This window comes from Neophocaena asiaeorientalis, unplaced genomic scaffold, assembly GCF_003031525.2.
Source record: "Neophocaena asiaeorientalis asiaeorientalis breed wild unplaced genomic scaffold, Neophocaena_asiaeorientalis_V1.1 scaffold298, whole genome shotgun sequence".
Lineage (NCBI taxonomy): Eukaryota > Metazoa > Chordata > Mammalia > Artiodactyla > Phocoenidae > Neophocaena > Neophocaena asiaeorientalis.
The window spans coordinates 443,432-462,244 of record NW_020171997.1 but is presented as its reverse complement, the minus strand read 5'-3'; the positions used below and the strand labels follow the sequence as shown (position 1 = coordinate 462,244).

At 39.7% G+C, this 18,813-nt stretch overlaps 1 pseudogene; it reads left to right on the top strand.

The window, feature by feature from the left end:
- The first annotated feature begins 6,772 nt into the window (after positions 1–6,772).
- LOC112402159 (osteoclast-stimulating factor 1 pseudogene) lies at positions 6,773–7,562 on the top strand (annotated as a pseudogene).
- The last annotated feature ends 11,251 nt before the right edge of the window (positions 7,563–18,813 follow it).

The following is an 18,813-nucleotide window of genomic DNA, read 5'->3' as shown; positions in this document are numbered from 1 at the left end:
TCATTTTAGTGAAAATGCTGCAGCTCAGCCCCCAACGTTTACCTGGGAGCAACCCTGGGAGTGCTTGGTGGTAATTCTCAATGGGAACTTGTTTTCAACATGAATCAGGCTGTAAGTAACTGCCATGAAATTATCATAATTATGTGTGTGCATATACACACACATTTGTTTTATTTATCTTTATGTTTGTCTTTTATCTTGAGAGACAAACAATTTCAGATGACAATTTTTTATCCCTTCTCCCGAAAATATAACTGGGGCATAAAGACCTACTTTTAATCTGTACGTGTAAAGTTTTTTTCTGTATGCATTTTCATATGGCTTAGAAAATCGTTCTGCAAATACTACATGCTCATTGTTTAAAAATTAAGCTCAGGAGTACACATGGGTATATAATGAAAAGTAAAAGAATCCTGACTTTAGATAAATTACTATCAACAAATTATTGTCTGCCCTTCCAGAAATTATCTGTGCATATAAAGGCATATAATTTTTGCATAAATGGGATCCAATTAAATGTTCTTCCACTTCCTTTTTTAGCAATGTATATACTTTAAGCTGATGTTAAAAGGCACAGCAAGACACTTTCCACTCTGCTATACTACATTTCACAACAATATATTATTCTCTTTTGTTCTTGACTATAACATAAAGTGCCTGTAAAGTGACCTTTTGTTTTGATATGTATGGCAGGAACACAAGAGTTTTACAATAAACAGTATCTCACAATAATGACTCATTATTTGGAGAAAAAAATAATCCAGCAAATATCTTGGGAAATGTCATCATGCATCTGGTGGTCAGCAAACTTGGAGTGGGATTCCTTTCCAGTTCTACTGCATTCCATATTCGGTCTCACAAAGAATGGGATTGTGAGAAAACTCATTTTACTAGTGGGATGTTTGATGAAAATTTTTTTTACTAAGCTACTTCTACCATTCTCAAGACCTATAAGCTAGTTAGATTTTTTTTTTAAATAAGCTCTACAGAAAGCTTAATTCTTATTAACACTGCAAATGTTTTCTTCTGGATTTTAAAAAAACAACTTCCACCAGTTAATTATTTTAATACCTACTATGTGCCAAGTTATGCCAGATATTTGTGTACATTTTTTCACTTAATCCTCACAGCAACTGTTCTTTTCCAGGTTCCTTTCAGTTAATGAAACAGAGGCACATGAAGGCTAAATAAAATGTTCAAGGTCTCACTGCTAAGTGGGGATGCTGAGATTTAAAGCCAGGTCAGTCTGGCTGGTTTTGTGCTACCTAATGTGTACTCTTAAGCAAGACCTGTCCCTTCTCTTCCTACCTGTTGCCCTTGTACTACTGGTGCACCCCAGTCAGCATATCTGTGGTGCTAGCTTAAACAGGGTATTAACTCTTTTGCCTTTTATTTGGTTCCTTTGACTTTCCCTTTTAGAAAGCCCTGTCCTCACTCAGCCCAGACCACTTTAATAGAAGAGGGACCAGCAGATATTGCCCATTAAAGTGAAAGCAGGGAGTTCACACTGGCCGGGTGGCCTCTTTGTGAAACCTGAAAAAGGCAGTCCTTCAAGTCTGTGTGCCACTTATGCCTATTTATGACACACTGGTTCTCAGTTTGACATATATCCATGGAGTCCTGGAAAATGTGTGTAACTTGGTTTCTAGAATAGATTGAAGAGAAAATCATCACGTGGTCATGAATCCTCTCCTGGGCTTTAGGAATTTTGACCCCACCCTGTTAACTGTCACACTCTTGACTTTCCTTCCACCTACCCTATATATATATATATATATATATACACACACACACACACACACACACACACACACACATATAAAACTTTCTAAGAGACATGGTCCCTGACCACCCTTTTAATTTGTACACGTACACCCAACTCCCTATCCCACTTCCCTGCTTCATTTTTCCACTGCCACCATCTAACAGACTATTTTACTTATTTTTGCTTATTGTCATGTCTTCCTAAAAATGTAAACTCTCTGAGTGCAAGAATTTTGTCTGCTTTGTTCGTCACTATACCGCCAGTAACTAGAACAGTGCCTGACACACAGTAAGAACTCAACAAAAAATAATTTCCAGAGTCTCTGCCTCCTTTTCCTGTCTAACTTTTCTAGTTCATTATCCCAACCCCCACTACTGTCACTGCAATCTGTTGAGTCCTCAGTTGTTCTGTTTCATATGTGTTTAGTTTTATCTTCCCAGCCAAGCTGTACATTTCTTGAGGGCAAAGACAACATAGGATTTCTTCTTTATAATATATAGCACCTAGCAGAGTGTTGGGCATGTAATCAGCATTTGTTAGATTCTTGATTAGATTCTATCTACAGTGAACCAGAGTCTTTCAAGGTGAGGGTGCCTATTCGATAACCATAAAAGTCTTCCAAAGGGGCCAGGCAACTGGGTGAAAGGTATCCTTCCTTTGTGAATTCTCAAATGCTTTGTAATAGAAGTTTCCATAGCTCAGAGAACCAGGTAAAGAGTTCATTGTTTACTGGGAGCTTAAGGAAAGAAGGAGGCTGCATAGGAATCTTCAATAATTTCTAAGACGATGTCCTGGGGCAATACAAGTATGGTTATAACTTTTATACTACTATCCCCACCTGCTAGATCAGCTGAGAAGAGGATGGACGAGCCAGATCCAGGTGCACATCTAAATCTGAAAGGTGGACTCTAAATCCTTGGGTGGAGTTTATAAAAGTTAATGTAGCCACTTTGGAAAACAGTTTGGCAGTTTCTCAAAAAGTTAAACATAAAGCTACCATGTGACCCAACATTTCACTCCTAGGTATCTACCCAAGAGAACTGAAAACTTATGTCCACATAAAGACTTGCGCGTGAATGCTCATAGGAGCATTATTCATAATCGCCTCAAGCTGGAAACACTCTAAATGTCCATCCGTTGACGAATAAACAGACAAAATGTGGTTCAGTTATACAATGGAAAACTGAGCAAGAAAAGGGAACAAACTGATACATGCTACATGGATGAACCTTGAAAACATCATGCTAAGTGAAAGAGCTCAAACATAAGACCACATATTGTATGATTCCTTTTACATGACAAGTCCAGGGAAGGCAAATTTATAGAGACAAAATAAATTAGTGGTTGCTTAGGGCAGAGAATGGAAAGGAGCATTACCTGTAATGGGCATGAAGGGTCTTATCAGGGTGATGAAAATGTTCTGAAAGCAGAGTTACGGTGCTGATTGTGCCATTTGGTAAAGTTACTAAAAATCATTGAATTGTATACTTGCAATGAGTAAATTTTATGATATGTAAAGTATACTTCATTAAGTTATTTTTTAAAAGTTAATGTACCTTTCTGATTGTAAAGGGAATACATACTCATTATAAAAAGTATAGAAAAACATAGAAAAGAAAATAATCAGTATGAAGAGATAATATTTTGCTTATTTCCTTGTGTGTATGATTTACATAATTGAGATTATTCTTTATATGTCATTTTAAGCCCTAATTTTCTGATCAAACATTATAAGAATTTAATCTCATCATCAAAGTAGCTGAGTAATATTTCATCATGGAGGTTTATCATAATTCATTCAACTACCCTCCACTGCTGGATATTTCAATTTTATAAATAACACGTGCTAAGTATCTTTGTACCCAGAGAATCACTAAAGCTTATTTTTCAATCTAGTTTATCCCCTTTTCTTAGTATCTATCTTACAACTCTTGAATTTGACCTTTGAAATATGGACTTCTTTATCTTAATTTGGAGAAGAGAGCCCTGCTTAAGCACAGAGATTCACTCATGATTTCAAAATAGGGCATAGGTGACAACAGAATGAAGCTGTTCAGCTGGGCCTACTTGTGTGTGAGAGACCTAAGCAGGTGTCAGGTCCTGGGATCTGCACCCAGAGAGAGGATTCCAGTGCAGGAAGAGGTCTGCAGCAAGCCCAAGAGCCCCAGCCCTGTATTCCGTGGCGGTCCAGTGGTTAGGACTCCGAGCTTCCACTGCAGGGGACACGGGTTCGATCTCTGGTTGGGGAACTAAGATCCCACATGCCACTCAGCGCGGCCAAAAAAATAAAACACACACACACACATAAATAAATAAATAAAAGCAATGCTTTTCCCCTGACCATACAAGAGAGAAAAGTAATACAGTTTCACTAATACATACATACATAGATACTTAAAGAAATACATATACGGGGCTTCCCTGGTGGCGCAGTGGTTGAGAGTCCGCCTGCCGATGCAGGGGACGCGGGTTCGTGCCCCGGTCTGGGAGGATCCCACATGCCGCGGAGCGGCTGGGACCGTGAGCCATGGCCGCTGAGCCTGCGCGTCCAGAGCCTGTGCTCCGCAACGGGAGAGGCCACAACAGTGAGAGGCCCGCGTGCCGCAAAAAAAAAAAGAGAGAAATACATATATGAATAATTATAATTAAAAAATACAAAGAAGTGAAATTCTGAAATCCTTCCATCTAGGGCATTCAGATACTTGTATATTTATTTTTTTAATTTATTAATTTTCATATATATTCGTTTTTTTAATTTATTTTCTTTATTTTTTTGGCTGCATCGGGTCTTAGTTGCAGCATTCAGGATCTTTTGTCGTGGCCCATGGGCTTTTCTCTAGTTGTGGTGTGCAGGTTTTCTCTCTCTAGCTGTGGTGCGCAGGCTCCAGAGGGTGTGGGCTCTGTAGTTTACTGCACGCAGACTCTCTGGTTGAGGCGCACGAGCTCAGTAGCTGTGGCAGGCGGGCTAACTTGTCCCGCAGCATGTGGGATCTTAGTTCCCCTACCAGAGATTCAACCTGCGCCCCCTGCATTGGAAGGCGGATTCTTTACCACTGGACCACCAGGGAAGTCCTTATATTTGTATATTCAAAACAAGCAAATAAAATAGAAATGCTGTAGTATATTTAACTGCTCTCTTTTTATCTGTTATATTGTTATATATATAAAATGATTATATATAATGAGATATACTATGGCTAGGTCTTTGACATTTTGTAAAAAGAATTCTCTCCTGTGTCTTAGTTCTTTATCCTGTGGTATTAGGGTATTCCTGACTTTATTCCCATGTACCACCACTTTAAATTTTAAAATTTGCAGGCATGTGTCCAATCTACATGAATATGCAGTGTTTTAAATTATAGGCTGAGGATTTAGCAAATTTCTTAAATTGGAATTTAAGAAAATCTTCAGCATGTCTTAAGTCATATCCTATTCAGTGTCCTATTTTCAGTCTTTTTTTTCCAGAGAGAAAAATTCCCCAGAGTTATGCAGCATTCCAGAGCATGGTCCTTTTTATTTAATTATTTTGGAAGATGAAAAGCTTTTTCATAGCACCCCCACAAAATCCGTTATACCAAAGCACCACGCAGCCACACAGCACATTGAGCCCCACACAGAGCCCGTGACTGTGGCTCTCCTCCTCAGCTTCTTGTCTCTTCATCCTTCAGGCCTGCCGCTTTGTATACGTGGTCTCTTCTGAACGCATCTTTAACACTAACATCCCCGCTACCCAGACACATCTCCCTGAACCTGTCTCAGTGTGTTGGGGAGTTGTTCCTTCAGCACCAGTACCCAACCATAGAAGACAGAATATAAAGTCTTCCTCAATCCCACATGAACTGTGTCAGTCGTGAGATGGTAAAAGGGGCCATGTTAGCAAATAACTGCCAACTATTCTGAAGCCAAAGCCATTCGTTCTGATAATGACTTCTAGAAATATAACTGACTTAAATTATTTTTTTGATTTGGAGTAGAGTTGATTTACAATGTTATGTTAGTTTCTGCTGTACAGCAAAGTGAATCAGTTATACATATACATATATCCACTCCTTTTTAGATTCTATTCCCATATAGGTCATTATGGAGTACTGAGAAGAGTTCCCTGTGCTATACAGTAGGTCCTTCTTAGTTATCTATTTTATATATAGTAGTGTGTATATGTCAATCCCAATCTCCCAGTTTATCCCTCCCCCACCTTCCCCCTGGTAACCGTAAGTTTGTTTTCTACATCTGTGACTCTATTTCTGTTTTGTAAATAAGTTCACTTGTACCCTTTTTTTAGATTCCACATATAAGCGATATCATATGTTATTTGTCTTTCTCTGATAACTGACTTAAACTTAATAACTACATTCAGCAAGTGATTTCACTCAGATACCTACCCAGGTATACCTTTGACAAACAACTTAATCCAGAAGGTATCGCTCAAACTTAGATTCTCTGTGAGTGTTTATTTGTTTTTATGTTTGTGAGAGTTGTTTTTACGTTTGCTTTTGTGATTTTAGTGAAACCTTTAAAAATGTTCTCACCGGTGTTACTTCAGCTGTGCTGCCCTGACATAGAATGTTAGGGCTTAGATTATCGATTTGTCCCAGTGTTGACCGAGTGTGATCCCTGCTGTCACTTTCTCACATCTGTCTGAAGTGTCACCCTCCTGGGCAGGTCTGAGTGGCTGTGTTTCACCTGAAGAAAAGACCAGTTTCTTTCTCACAGATTCTGTGAATCATGTTACTGACCAGGTCTCTTCCCTGCCAGAAAGACCAAATCCATGTGTAGGGCCCACCTCTAGCAAGTATGTCAGACTTCAAGGCATGTGCACCCATCTCATGACGGGCCTTATTTTTTTCACTATGTCTCTGTTACAACTCTGTCATGAGCTTTTTATATATTTTTGCGAGCCGCCTAAAATTCTCTCTGGAGGTGTAAGTCGATAACTAATTTTAAATCAATTTATCTTTCCATACTGCATAGAAAGAGTTCTAACTGAACTCATTTTAAAGAAACATTCTTATTCAGGGACATTTATTTAAAAGTTACGGTGCTCCAGGAAGAGAGATGTCGAAGCTGCCACCCAAACCGGTCAAACCAGGGTAAGTTAAAGTGTTCAGAGCTCTTTATAAGTTGTGAACCCAAACTCCAAATGAATTGTACCTTGAAGAAGGTGATATTATCTACATGACTGACATGAGTGATACCAGTTGGTGGAAAGGCACCTCCAAAGGCAGGATGGGACTAATCCCAAGCAACTATGTGGCTGAGCAGGTAGAATCCATTGACAATCCATTCCATGAAGCTGCAAAAAGAGGCAACTTGAGCTGGTTGAGAGAGTGTTTGGACAACCGGGTCGGTGTTAATGGCTTGGACAAAGCTGGAAGCACTACCCTGTACTGGGCTTGTCATGGGGGTCACAGAGATACAGTGGAAATGCTATTTACTCAACCAAACATTGAACTGAACCAACAAAACAAGTTGGGAGACACAGCTTTGCATGCTGCTGCCTGGAAGGGTTATGCAGATATTGTCCAGTTGCTTCTGGCAAAAGTTGCTAGAACAGACTTAAGAAACAGTGAGAAGAAGCTGGCCCTGGACATGGTTACTAATGCTGCCTGTGCATCTCTCCTGAAAAAGCAACAGGGAATAGATGCAGTCCAAACATTAAGCAATGCCGAGGACTATCTTAATGATGAAGAATCAGATTAATTCCTTTCTGGAGCTTTGAGATCTAAAACTTCTGTTGCTTTTGCCATTTCAAAACGTTGTCTTTGCCAGAAGAGTGTTGGTAACTGTAAAAAAAAAAAAAAAAGAAAAAGAAAGTCTATATGAACGTGGCAGTATTGCACTGTTTGAATAAAACATGTAAATGAATAGGTCTCACCTTTAGTTTGCCAATAAGTGACTGGATATTTTGCTGTATAAAGTACATTTTTGTTCACCAGAGTAGAACAAGAAGAGATTATTTCTATTTATCAAGCTTAGAGGAATTTTAAGAATTTTTTCTTTTAAAAAAATCGAGATTTTCTTTTTTTTTTTAAAGTTCTTTACCTCAAGGATTGAGATATTTTGAATGGATTTTTCAAGGGGGGAAGGCTTATTATCATAATAAACCAAAAGACTTAATAGAAAATCGTCAGCTATTCTGACAAAAATAAACATTTTAAGAGACTTTATTTCCTTCGTTTTGTGGTATCACTCTTTGCTGGTAAATAAATAAAGCTTTTTATATTTATATTTAGGTAAAGACTGATTTGATTTTTTAAATAACATTTTGTATTATTAGCACAGAAGAATCATAGTAGCCAAATTTTCTTTCTTTCTTTTTTTTTTTCCTGGATACAGTGTACTTTATTGATGGTACATGACAAGGTAGGGCTCCCTAAGCCCCTCCCCTTCTTTAGGGGGTCTGGGATGGAAACCATGTGGAGGTCGGGAGATTCTCAGTGTCTTGGAGGATCGAGTTGGCCTAGTAGCCAAATTTCTGTTCAGCCTTCTATATCTGCTTTGATTAAAGTGAAGACGACAATCATTGAGGAGATACATTTCTAATAAAATATATAAACTTTAATAATATAAATAAATAAAATTTAGGTAGAGTGCTGCTTTCTGGGAGCTGACAGAATTTAAAAGTTCATCACCAATGTTCTCCCTCTGCTACCCCTTCCCTGCTTTTTGTAGAAAGAGGATTGAAAAGACAATTGGAAAGAAAGGAGAATATTAGACGTACACAGCTAAGTTCATTTTAAAATAAAGAGAATGTTAAAAGGAAAAAGAGAACACTGGACATACAAAGTCAAATTCATTTGTTTATTTATAAATATGTCATGTATATTTAAAAGAATATACACATTGTTTTATTGAACTAGGACTCTATTATTCTGGGTGAATAGCTAGAATTCGTACTCAAGTTTATAAGAACTAGAGGCTAAACTGACTTGATATGATATCTAGTAAATAAATTAAAAATATAAAATTATCTTAAATGCACTGAGGAAAGTAGGTTACGTCCTATGTACAATTCTGGACTTTTTAGAATATTATTTTGTCCGGTGGGTGGTTTAAGAGCTTAGATTTGGTTTTGGTTAGGAGGTGACTGAGATGTTTAGTGGGGGAAGGGGAAAGAGTAATTGGTCATTGCTACTTGGTGGTAGAATTAAAGAACCGTGAAGAGTTTGTAAAAATCAGACATGTTTCTTATAGTAAAGGAATGCTTTTGTAAGATAATTTGTTACCAAAATTATCACTGAAGAGAATGTCTTATAACCAGATCAACAAAACAGTATTACTGAACATTATCTATAATATTATTTAGAGTGTATAACATATATTTCTATGCACACCAATGTATCCTTACTTATATTGATAAACGGGCTGCAAGTTAAAGAAAAGGGGTGATAGTTTGGTAGAGAATAAAAACTCAAGGCAAGGGCTTCCCTGGTGGCACAGTGGTTAAGAATCCACCTGCCAATGCAGGGGACACGGGTTCGAGCCCTGGTCCGAGAAGATCCTACATGTCATGGAGCAACTAAGCCCGTGCACCACAACTACTGAGCCTGCGTGCGCCTAGAGCCCATGCTCCGCAACAAGAGAAGCCACCGGAATGAGAAGCCCGCACAACGCAATGAAGAGTAGCCACGCTTGCGGCAACTAGAGAAAGTCCGTGTGCATCAACAAAGACCCAACACAGACAAAAATAAATAAATAAAACAAATAAATTTATTGAAAAAAAAAAGAACTCAAGGCGACTCTCAATGTGTCTCCACTGCACCCCTATCTCTCCTTCCTACCTTCCCACCTTCTTGCTAGCCATCTTGGATGATGAGGCCCTGGTGGGTTTGAATTTAGAATGAATTATATGTTGACTCTTACCACCAGCTTTGGGACTTAATAAAGTCTTCAAACTCTTCTGAGTAACTGGCATCTGGACCTCATTGGACAGATGAAGCAGAGCTAAGACTAGAGCTCACTAATCTTGGTTGTTCCTGCTTTCTTGTTATTATACCCAATTATTCTTCTGGAGGAAGCAGATCTTTTTTTTTTTTAGAGCCAATACTTTATTTTACTTATTTAGTTTTTTATACTCTTTTCCATTATGGTTTAATCACAGAATATTAGATATAGTTCCCTGTGCTCTACATTAGGACCTTGTTGTTTACCCATTCTAAATGTAATAGTTTGCATCTACCAACCCCAAACTCCCAGTCCATCCCTCTCCCTCCCCGCTCCCCCCTTCCCCCCCTCAACCCCAACCTCCAGGGGAAGCAAATCTTGATTTTCCACATAACTGTTGTTGACAAATCTTAACTCTGGCTTTCTGTGATTTCTCTGATCCAATTACTTTAGCTCTTCCTTCACTTCTTGCTTAAAATTAAAAGCCTTGTCATTGTGTAAACTGACATTGTGCAACTTCTTTGTATTTCAAGAAATAAATTCTCTATAATCTCACCTTATTATCTATTACAAACTTTGCTAAAGGTAAAAGAAACATCTTAACAAAGCACTTGAAGTGCAATGCACAGTCTCCTTCATGTATTTTAGTACAATCTAATTTTATTACAAACTATATTTCGCATAAAATCTTAACTGCCATTTCTCCCTCAAGAACCTACAGCTGTCCTTTCATCTACAGATCCTGCATTTACTTTTGATAAAAAGACAGTATTTTGTGGGCTCTGATTACTTTGGCTCAACCCATTAGCGACACTAACAATGGACTAATTGTCAGTGAAATTAGCCTTTTATCTGTCACCCTCTCCCCTCCTCCACTTTCTTTTTTTTTGTTTGTTTATTTATTTATTTATTTTAGCTGCTTTTGGGTCTTTTTTACGATGCACGGGCTTTTCATTGCGGTGGCTTCTCTTGTTGCGGAGCACAGGCTCTAGGTGCGAGGGCTTCAGTAGTTGTGGCATGTGGGCTCAGTAGTTGTGGCACGTGGGTCTCGGTAGTTGTGGCACGCAGGCCTCAGTAGCTGTGGCTTGCGGGCTCTAGAACACAGGCTCAGTAGTTGTGGCACACGGGCTCAGTTGCTCCACAGCATGTGGGATCTTCCCGGACCAGGGCTTGAACCCGTGTCCCCTGCCTTGGCAGGCGGATTCCTAACCACTGCGCCACCAGGGAAGCCCTCCTCCACTTCCAGCTAAGGGCAGTGACAAGGACCAACTCTGCTGGCTTGAAACAAATTATTTCATCTCCCTGAGCCTCAGTGTCCTCCTGTGCAAAGGAAGCACAGCAACACACATATCTTGGGTTGTTGGGCAAAACAGGTCCAATTCTTCCGGCAAAGTCAGCACTCAGTAAGTGTGAATTTCCTTGCCCTCAAAGAAGGAGGTTGTAGGTAACTACAAACATGTATTGGCACACAACACATGTTTTTTTAAAAATCACTCTCCCAAATAACTCTCAAAATGTTGAAGCAAAGAAGTCTGTCCAAATTGAAGCTTGGAAAGAAATAGTTTTAAAATTTGTCCCCTCATTTAAGGTTAACTTCAACTTGACTTTCAAATGATGATAAATTCATTCTCAAAGCATTTCCTTTATAGTATTCATCACTATATTACAATTGTAATTAGATGCCTTGAGCGTTTTGGAACTCTATCTTGAAGTGAAGGACTGTGCCTGTCTTGGGCCCCTCTTTAACCCCAGTTGACACATTGTAGGTGATCTCAAATATTTGAGGAGTCAGTGAGTGAGCATCATGGTCTGTTTCTTTTTAAACAGTGCTTCTGAAAGGCTGTAGGTTAATTCACCCTTTCTCCCCATTTCAGAATGCTCTTCACTTGGCATTAATCTCATTAAAAGAATCTTTTTCAGTGATCTTTCTTCTGCTCTGGAAATACATGCTTTAATAATTGGAGGAGATAGGGTAAAAGGCAAAGGCTTCTATTCAAAGAAATGCTTACTGCAAAATCATTTTATTAAAGCAAGACTCAACGTGTGAAAAATTGACCCTTGTATTTTTTGTCTAGTAATGTTAGATTTTTACCTGTCACAACTTCATAAAAGATATACACTGATATTTCCTTTGGGTACTCAGTAAATGTACTTAAAACATTTTCCTAAAAGAGGGAAAAACATGTATTTAGAGAAATTCCATTTTAGTTTCTCTCTTATTCTAAGCAAAAAAATCTGCATTTGCTACAGCTGTACTTGACACTTTCCATTCATTATTTAACTAAAAATTCATTGGAAAATCTACCTTAAAATCCATCCGTAGAAAAGAGGAAAGGATTTAATATTTCAGTGAAGCTGGGGACAGGGAATGGAAAGAATGTATAATGGGTTTGAATTCTTCAACTGCTTTTTTCCTGGGGGTGGGAGTTTGTGGGGGTGGGAGGCTTTTCTCTAAGAGTTATTGTGATAGGATCGTCTAACAAAGGCAGCTCTTTTCTACTGTTTTTCAGACCCTTATGGGTTGGGATAAGGACTTATGGGGATGGAACCATAGAGACTAAACACATGAGCTGGGATTTTTTTATATTTCAAAGAAATTTCTGAAGAACATGAGATTCTTTAGCTTTGTGAAATGGTCTGAAAAACACTTTTCTAACTCTGAATATGAGCAGTTTCTATCTTATTCCGGCCCTTAAAACAAGATTCTCTGTGTACTTAAGAATTACATTGGAGTTTGTAAAGAGTACACATTCAGTGGGTGTGGGGCTGAGCACAGGGAACGCATGTCTACCAGCAGGTTATGAAATTCTTATGAACAATAAACTATGCTTCAAGAAACACAATTTTTTTTTTCTTCGGTACGCGGGCCTCTCACTGTTGTAGCCTCTCCCGTTGCGGGGCACAGGCTCCGGACGCGCAGGCTCAGCAGCCGTGGCTCACGGGCACAGCCGCTCCGCGGCATGTGGGATCATCCCGGACCGGGGCACGAACCTGTGTCCCCTGCATCGGCAGGCAGACTACCAACCACTGCACCACCAGGGAAGCCCAAGAAACACAATTTTAAGATAAAAGTGGGCAACTGAGTTTCAACTGGGTTTCAACTCCACTTTTCCTGTTTTTCCTTCTGCATTTCCAATCAGACAGGGTCTCAGATTACCTTCCCACAGGTTCTCCATCTGCTTCTCATCAGGATCAGCCTACCAGGGAAGGTCCAGGATAGGATGTAGTCCCCAACTCCCAATCCATGTCCTCACCCCTCAGTCCCATGTTGCACTTCTTTTGGGAGCCCACTTGCTTATGATGGTCTCAGCATGGTTTTCTATCCCACTTCATTCCCTTGTGTTCACAGACTCACCATTAATATTTATCCAGGCATTTTGTTCTGGATCTCTATGAACCACAGTGATTATCTAAGAATGAATCAAGAGTGAGGTAACCATGGAAACCACAACCAGGAAGAACAATAATAGGAACTGGGGTGTTAAGCTTAGAGATTTAGATGTAATTTGATAGCTATCACTGAGGGAATGGATGTCTTACAGAAGTTAGCTTAGACTCATTCTGTGGAGTTCCACAAGTCCTAAGTAAAAGTCCACTGAGTAAAAGTTACACAAAAGTAGATTTTTGGCTAAGCATAAAGAAAAACTTCCTAACAAAATTGTAGTCTTGCAAAGTTATAAAATTCCAGTCACTAGGAGTGTTCAATTTGGTAAAGGAAAAGATTCTCTTATTTTCAGGTTCAGGATTTATTCATTTGTAGATGGTGCCCCAAACAGAGGGGATACAAAGAAAAAGACATGTTTTATGTTTTGGAGGAGCTCGAAGTCCAGCAGAGAATTGGACATGTGAGCAAATACACTGAAGAAGATCGTGTTGAGTGCAACAAGAGAAGAGTAGACAGTTGCAGCCCACAGCTGGCATCAATTACAGGCAGGTGAGTGAGCAAGCTTCAGAGATTCTAGATCTCGGACTTCGAGCTACCCCAGCTGACACCAAGAGGAGCAGTAACAAGCTTCCCCCAACCCTCAAGCTCTGTCCAAGCTACAGATTATATATATACACATATAGGTTGGTTTAAGCACTAAGTTTTAAGGTGATTTGTTATGAAGCAACAGATAACTAGAACAGGGATGAAATTAATCTGTATAAAGAACAGAAAAATTGCCTAGCACATAGTAATTACTCAATAAATTCAAGTACTATGGTTATTATTTTATTATCATTGTTATAAAAGTGATGTTTTTTAAAAACCATTGGGGCCTTCTCTGGTGGCACAGTGGTTAAGAATCCGCCTGCCAATGCAGGGGACACACGTTTGATCCCTGGTCCGGGAAGATCCCACATGCCGTGGAGCAACTAAACCCATGAGCCACAACTACTGAGCCTGTGCTCTAGAGCCCGCAAACCACAACTACTGAGCCCACGTGCCACAACTACTGAAACCCACGTGCCTAGAGCCTGAGCTCTGAAACAAGAGAAGCCACTGCAATGAGAAGCCATGCACCACAACGAAGAGAAACCCCCGCTCACCGCAACTAGAGAAAGCCTGCGCAGCAACGAAGACCCAACAATGAAGACCCAACACAACCAAAAATAAATAACTAAATAAATTTATAGAAAATAAAAAGCATTATATATCACGATCTAAGCCCATTTATTCAGCTTTATTGCTCCATGAACCATCTGCTCACATTTCCAGCCTTTTCCACATGGTTTTCCTCTTTCCCCATTGTCTTCCCCCACCGCGTTGTCTGCATTGCTCATGGCCACGTGGAGCATGCCTGCAAGGAGCTAAGTATTTCACATTTGCAATATGCTCTTCCTCCCCTGGACTCTTGCAGTACTCTCCCTCCTGATTTAGCCACTTTCACATTGTTCCTTCTGATCCATTCTTTCATGCAGCGGCCAGAGAGATTTTTTTTTTAATTCAAATCTGACCATATCACTCTTCTATTTAAAATCTTTTGATGGCACCCCACTGTCCTTAGGACACAGCTTCCAACTCTGTGACTGCAAGCCCTGTAGGTCTGCCCTCTTTTCACCGCCCCGGTTTTACCTCCTTAGCTCACTGTGTTCCAACTAGTCTGACCTGCCTGTACCTAGCCTCCTTTTGTCCTGGAACACACTGTTCACTCTGGCCCTTAGGCTCTTTAAAGAGCCTTTTTAATTGGTTTAACTGCTCCCTGTCCTTGAGGGCACACCTCAAGGTGATGCATCACCTTAAGTTTTGCTTTCTCAGGGAAGACCCTATGCTCCATAGTGCTCCTTAATGTTAAATAAATGATAGTTTGCATAATTATTTGTTTGATGTCTGTCTCCACGAAGGCAGGGATGAATATTTCTTCAAAGATATATCTATCTTTATATATGTATATACACATATATATATGTGTGTGTGTGTATATATGTATATATATATATATATAGAGAGAGAGAGAGAGAGAGAGAGAGAGAGAGAGTTCCCATATATCTCCTTACCCCACACATGCATAGTTTCCCGAGCTACATTCTGGAGTGGTGCATTTGTCACAATTGATGAACCTACCGTGACACATCATAATCACTCAAATTCCATAGTTTGCATTAAGATCATTCTTGGTGTTATACATTCTGTGGGTTTTGACAAATATGTAAGGACATGTAATGATCATACATTATGCACCAAGGTAGTTTCACTGCCCTAAATATCCTCTGTGCTCTGCCTAGCCATGCCTCCCTCCTCTCAAACCCCTGGCAACCCCTGATCATTTTCCTGTCTCCATAGTTTTGCCTTTCCCAGAATGTTATACAGTTGGAATCATACAGTATATCAGGCTCCTGGTTTTAACTAACACTTATCTCCTCCTGGGACTTTATGCCAATAAACGTTTTTCAATGCTAAAAACACCATCCTTGCCTTCAAAGGATTCATCATTAAGTAGTGCGGGATTCAGAAGCAAAATAATAATAATAATAAGAGACAAAAAGTATGATAAGCACTCTGAGAGTGCTTCAGCAAGGTAAAGTGTAGGTCAATCAAGAAATCCTCCCTTAGGGCTTCCCTGGTGGCGCAGTGGTTGAGAGTCTGCCTGCCGATGAAGGGGACACGGATTCGTGCCCCGGTCCGGGAAGGTCCCACATGTCTCAGAGCGGCTGGGCCCGTGAGCCATGGCCGCTGAGCCTGCACGTCTGGAGCCTGTGCACCAAAACGGGAGAGGCCACAACAGTGAGAAGCCCGCGTACCGCAAAAAAAAAAAAAAAGAAATCCTCCCTTAAGGAGCTGGTACCCTAACTGAAGTTTAAAAACACATAGGATTTATCCAGTTGGTGATGTCTAGGGAAGATTTTCCAAACAAAACAAACAACACAAGCAATTAAACGGATAGTAAAGAAAAATAAAAGATAAATTTTTTTTTAAAAACCAGGAAATGCTGCACAGATTTTATTGCATTTAACTCTCACGAAATCTTGGCAGGAAGGTACTTTTAACTGAGGCACAGAGAAGTCACTACGCGCCTAAGGAGCAAGCTGGGATTTGAACCCAGTGACTCCAGGAGAGATGTACTTGGCTTCTGCTCTATGAGCAGAACCTTTGGATTCTGCAGTAATCAGATAATGGCGGCTCGCCCTAGGACGTTGGCGATGGGTTAAGAGAAGTGAACAGATTTAAGCACCATTAAAGAAATAGGAGTAAAAGGACTTTGTGATTGACTGAAAGAGGTGAGAAAGAAGAAAAAAGGAGAGTACTAGTCAGGGTGCTTTGAGCCCAAGGAACAGAGGACTCAACTAAAAGTGATGTAAACCAATGGCAAGGCGGCTGGGGGAAGGTTTGGGGCTCCAAGGTATCATTGAGGACCATCCTCAGAAGGCACCTCCTCCAGTAATTGCCCTATTTTTCTCTTTTTCCAGAACAGCCAGACTTATCGTTGTCTACTTTTCTCTCTACATTTCTTTATTTCTCTTTCCATCTACTCTAGTCTGGCTTCTGTCATCATTCAACCTTGATGGCTGATGTCGCAAAATTCGATGTGCACATTTCAGCTGTTGAAAGAACAGCTTTAGCTCAAATACTCCTCCTCAGAGAAACGCATATCCAAAAACTTACTCACATGTCTATTTGGATATGCCATTGTTGCCCCAAACTCAGTATGTCCCAAACAGAACTCATCGTTCTCCATTTTGAGGAACTACCAATAATTACTCAGACGAGAAACACGAGGCAATGTCCTTTTATTTTTAAAACAGCTTTATTGAGGTATAATAGACATACTTCAATAAACTGAAAAGTGACAAAGCGAGAGAGAGGCATGGACATATATACACTACCAAACGTAAGGTAGATAGCTAGTGGGAAGCAGCCGCGTAGCACAGGGAGATCAGCTCGGTGCTTTGTGACCACCTAGAGGGGTGGGATAGGGAGGGTGGGAGGGAGGGAGACGCAAGAGGGAAGAGATATGGGAACATATGTATATGTATAACTGATTCACTTTGTTATAAAGCAGAAACCAGCACACCATTGTAAAGCAATTATACTCCAATAAAGATGTAAAAATAAAAATAAATAAAAACAAAAATAAACTGAAAATACCTACCTGCTTTTCTATCACTATAGTTTGCAATTTTTAGAATTTTATATAAATACAATCTTATAGCATGTACTCTTCTTTTACTCAGTGTAATTATTTTGAGATTCATTCATTCATTAAATACTAAGCACCCACTCTATGTCAGGTGCTGTTCAAGGCACTGGACATACAGAAGTAAACAAATCAGACATGGTCCCTGGCCTCAAAAAGCTTCTAGCCTACTACAGTGTGCTTCCTTACCCTCTATGGAGAATCCATACCTGCCTCCCTCCTTTAGCTTACGCAACATTATTCTCTCTTCCAATTTGATTTGTTGTTAAACAATATTACATCATAAAAGGAATTTTTAAAGAAAAACATTTCATCTAAAATAGCTAGGTCTTCAGGAATTCCCTGGCAGTTCAGTGGTTAGGACTCCATGCTTTCATCACTGCCGTGGGCCTGGGTTCAATCCCTGGTTGGGGAGCTAAGATCCTGCAAGCCGCATGGGGTGGCCAAAAAAACTTTTTTTTAAATAGCTAGATCTTCTCATAATTATTTTGATTTTTCCATATGCTTTTCTAGTGTATGTTCATATATAAAAATTAGAAGCAATCTGAATGTCCATCAATATGGAGTCATTAAATTCATACAACCATTAAAAATGAAGTAGATCTGTAAATGTGTGCATAGCATAAGTATATACTCAAAATTTGTTTAAGTCTTCTCAAACTTTAGCATGCATCAGAATGACCTGCAGGGCTCTGCATAGTAATAAGAGTGGGAGAAAATCTGAGCTCTGATGGAAAGTAGGAGAGAGGAAAAAAGAGGTAGGGAAAAAACAGCTAGAGAGAAATGGCCAAAGGGACTTTGGAAATGACTAAAATATTCAATTTTAAGTTAAGTTTTTAATTTTTTAAGTTAAAATTTAATTTTAAGTTTTGCTCTCCTGTGCTGCATTTGTCTCTAAACATTTTGATATTTGCTTTGGTCAACAGTATTTTGGGGAGCGGAGGGATCATATGTGTCCAGTATGGGGTGATGTGGTGTGGAAAAGGTACAGCACATGCAGGAGGCAGGGACCAGGGCAAGGCTTGAGAATTCAACAAAAGCAGGACTTCAGAATCAGAAGTAAGTAGGAGAAATGGAAGTCCAAGAGTCTCTGGGGAGAAGGAGGGATGAAACGGTGCTCAGAGTCATTTTTAATTAAATATTATGAAGCGGTGTGCCCATAATGCTGGAGGACTTGGTGATACCATCAGCTGGGGAGTGATACTGAGCATAGACAACAAGGCCAGGTGTGACACTTGTATGTTTCAAATAATGGGGGCAGGGTCATGACTGTAGCAGAGGGCTGAGACAGAATATAATTAAGAGAATATACTTACTCTTAGAATAGCCTCCGCCCCCCCCAAAAAAAAAACTGTGGTAAGTTTAAGTTGTAAAATAGATTAAGTAGAAAATAACTCCCTCAATACCAGCAAGGATTTCTTACTCAGTAAATGTCTGATTCCATACAGTAAGGAACGTTAACCTTAGGTTGCAATCTGTACCTTAATGCCACGTAGCATCAGTGGTGGCTAAACAGAACAGCAGTAAGGTAAGAAGTACCTATGGTAA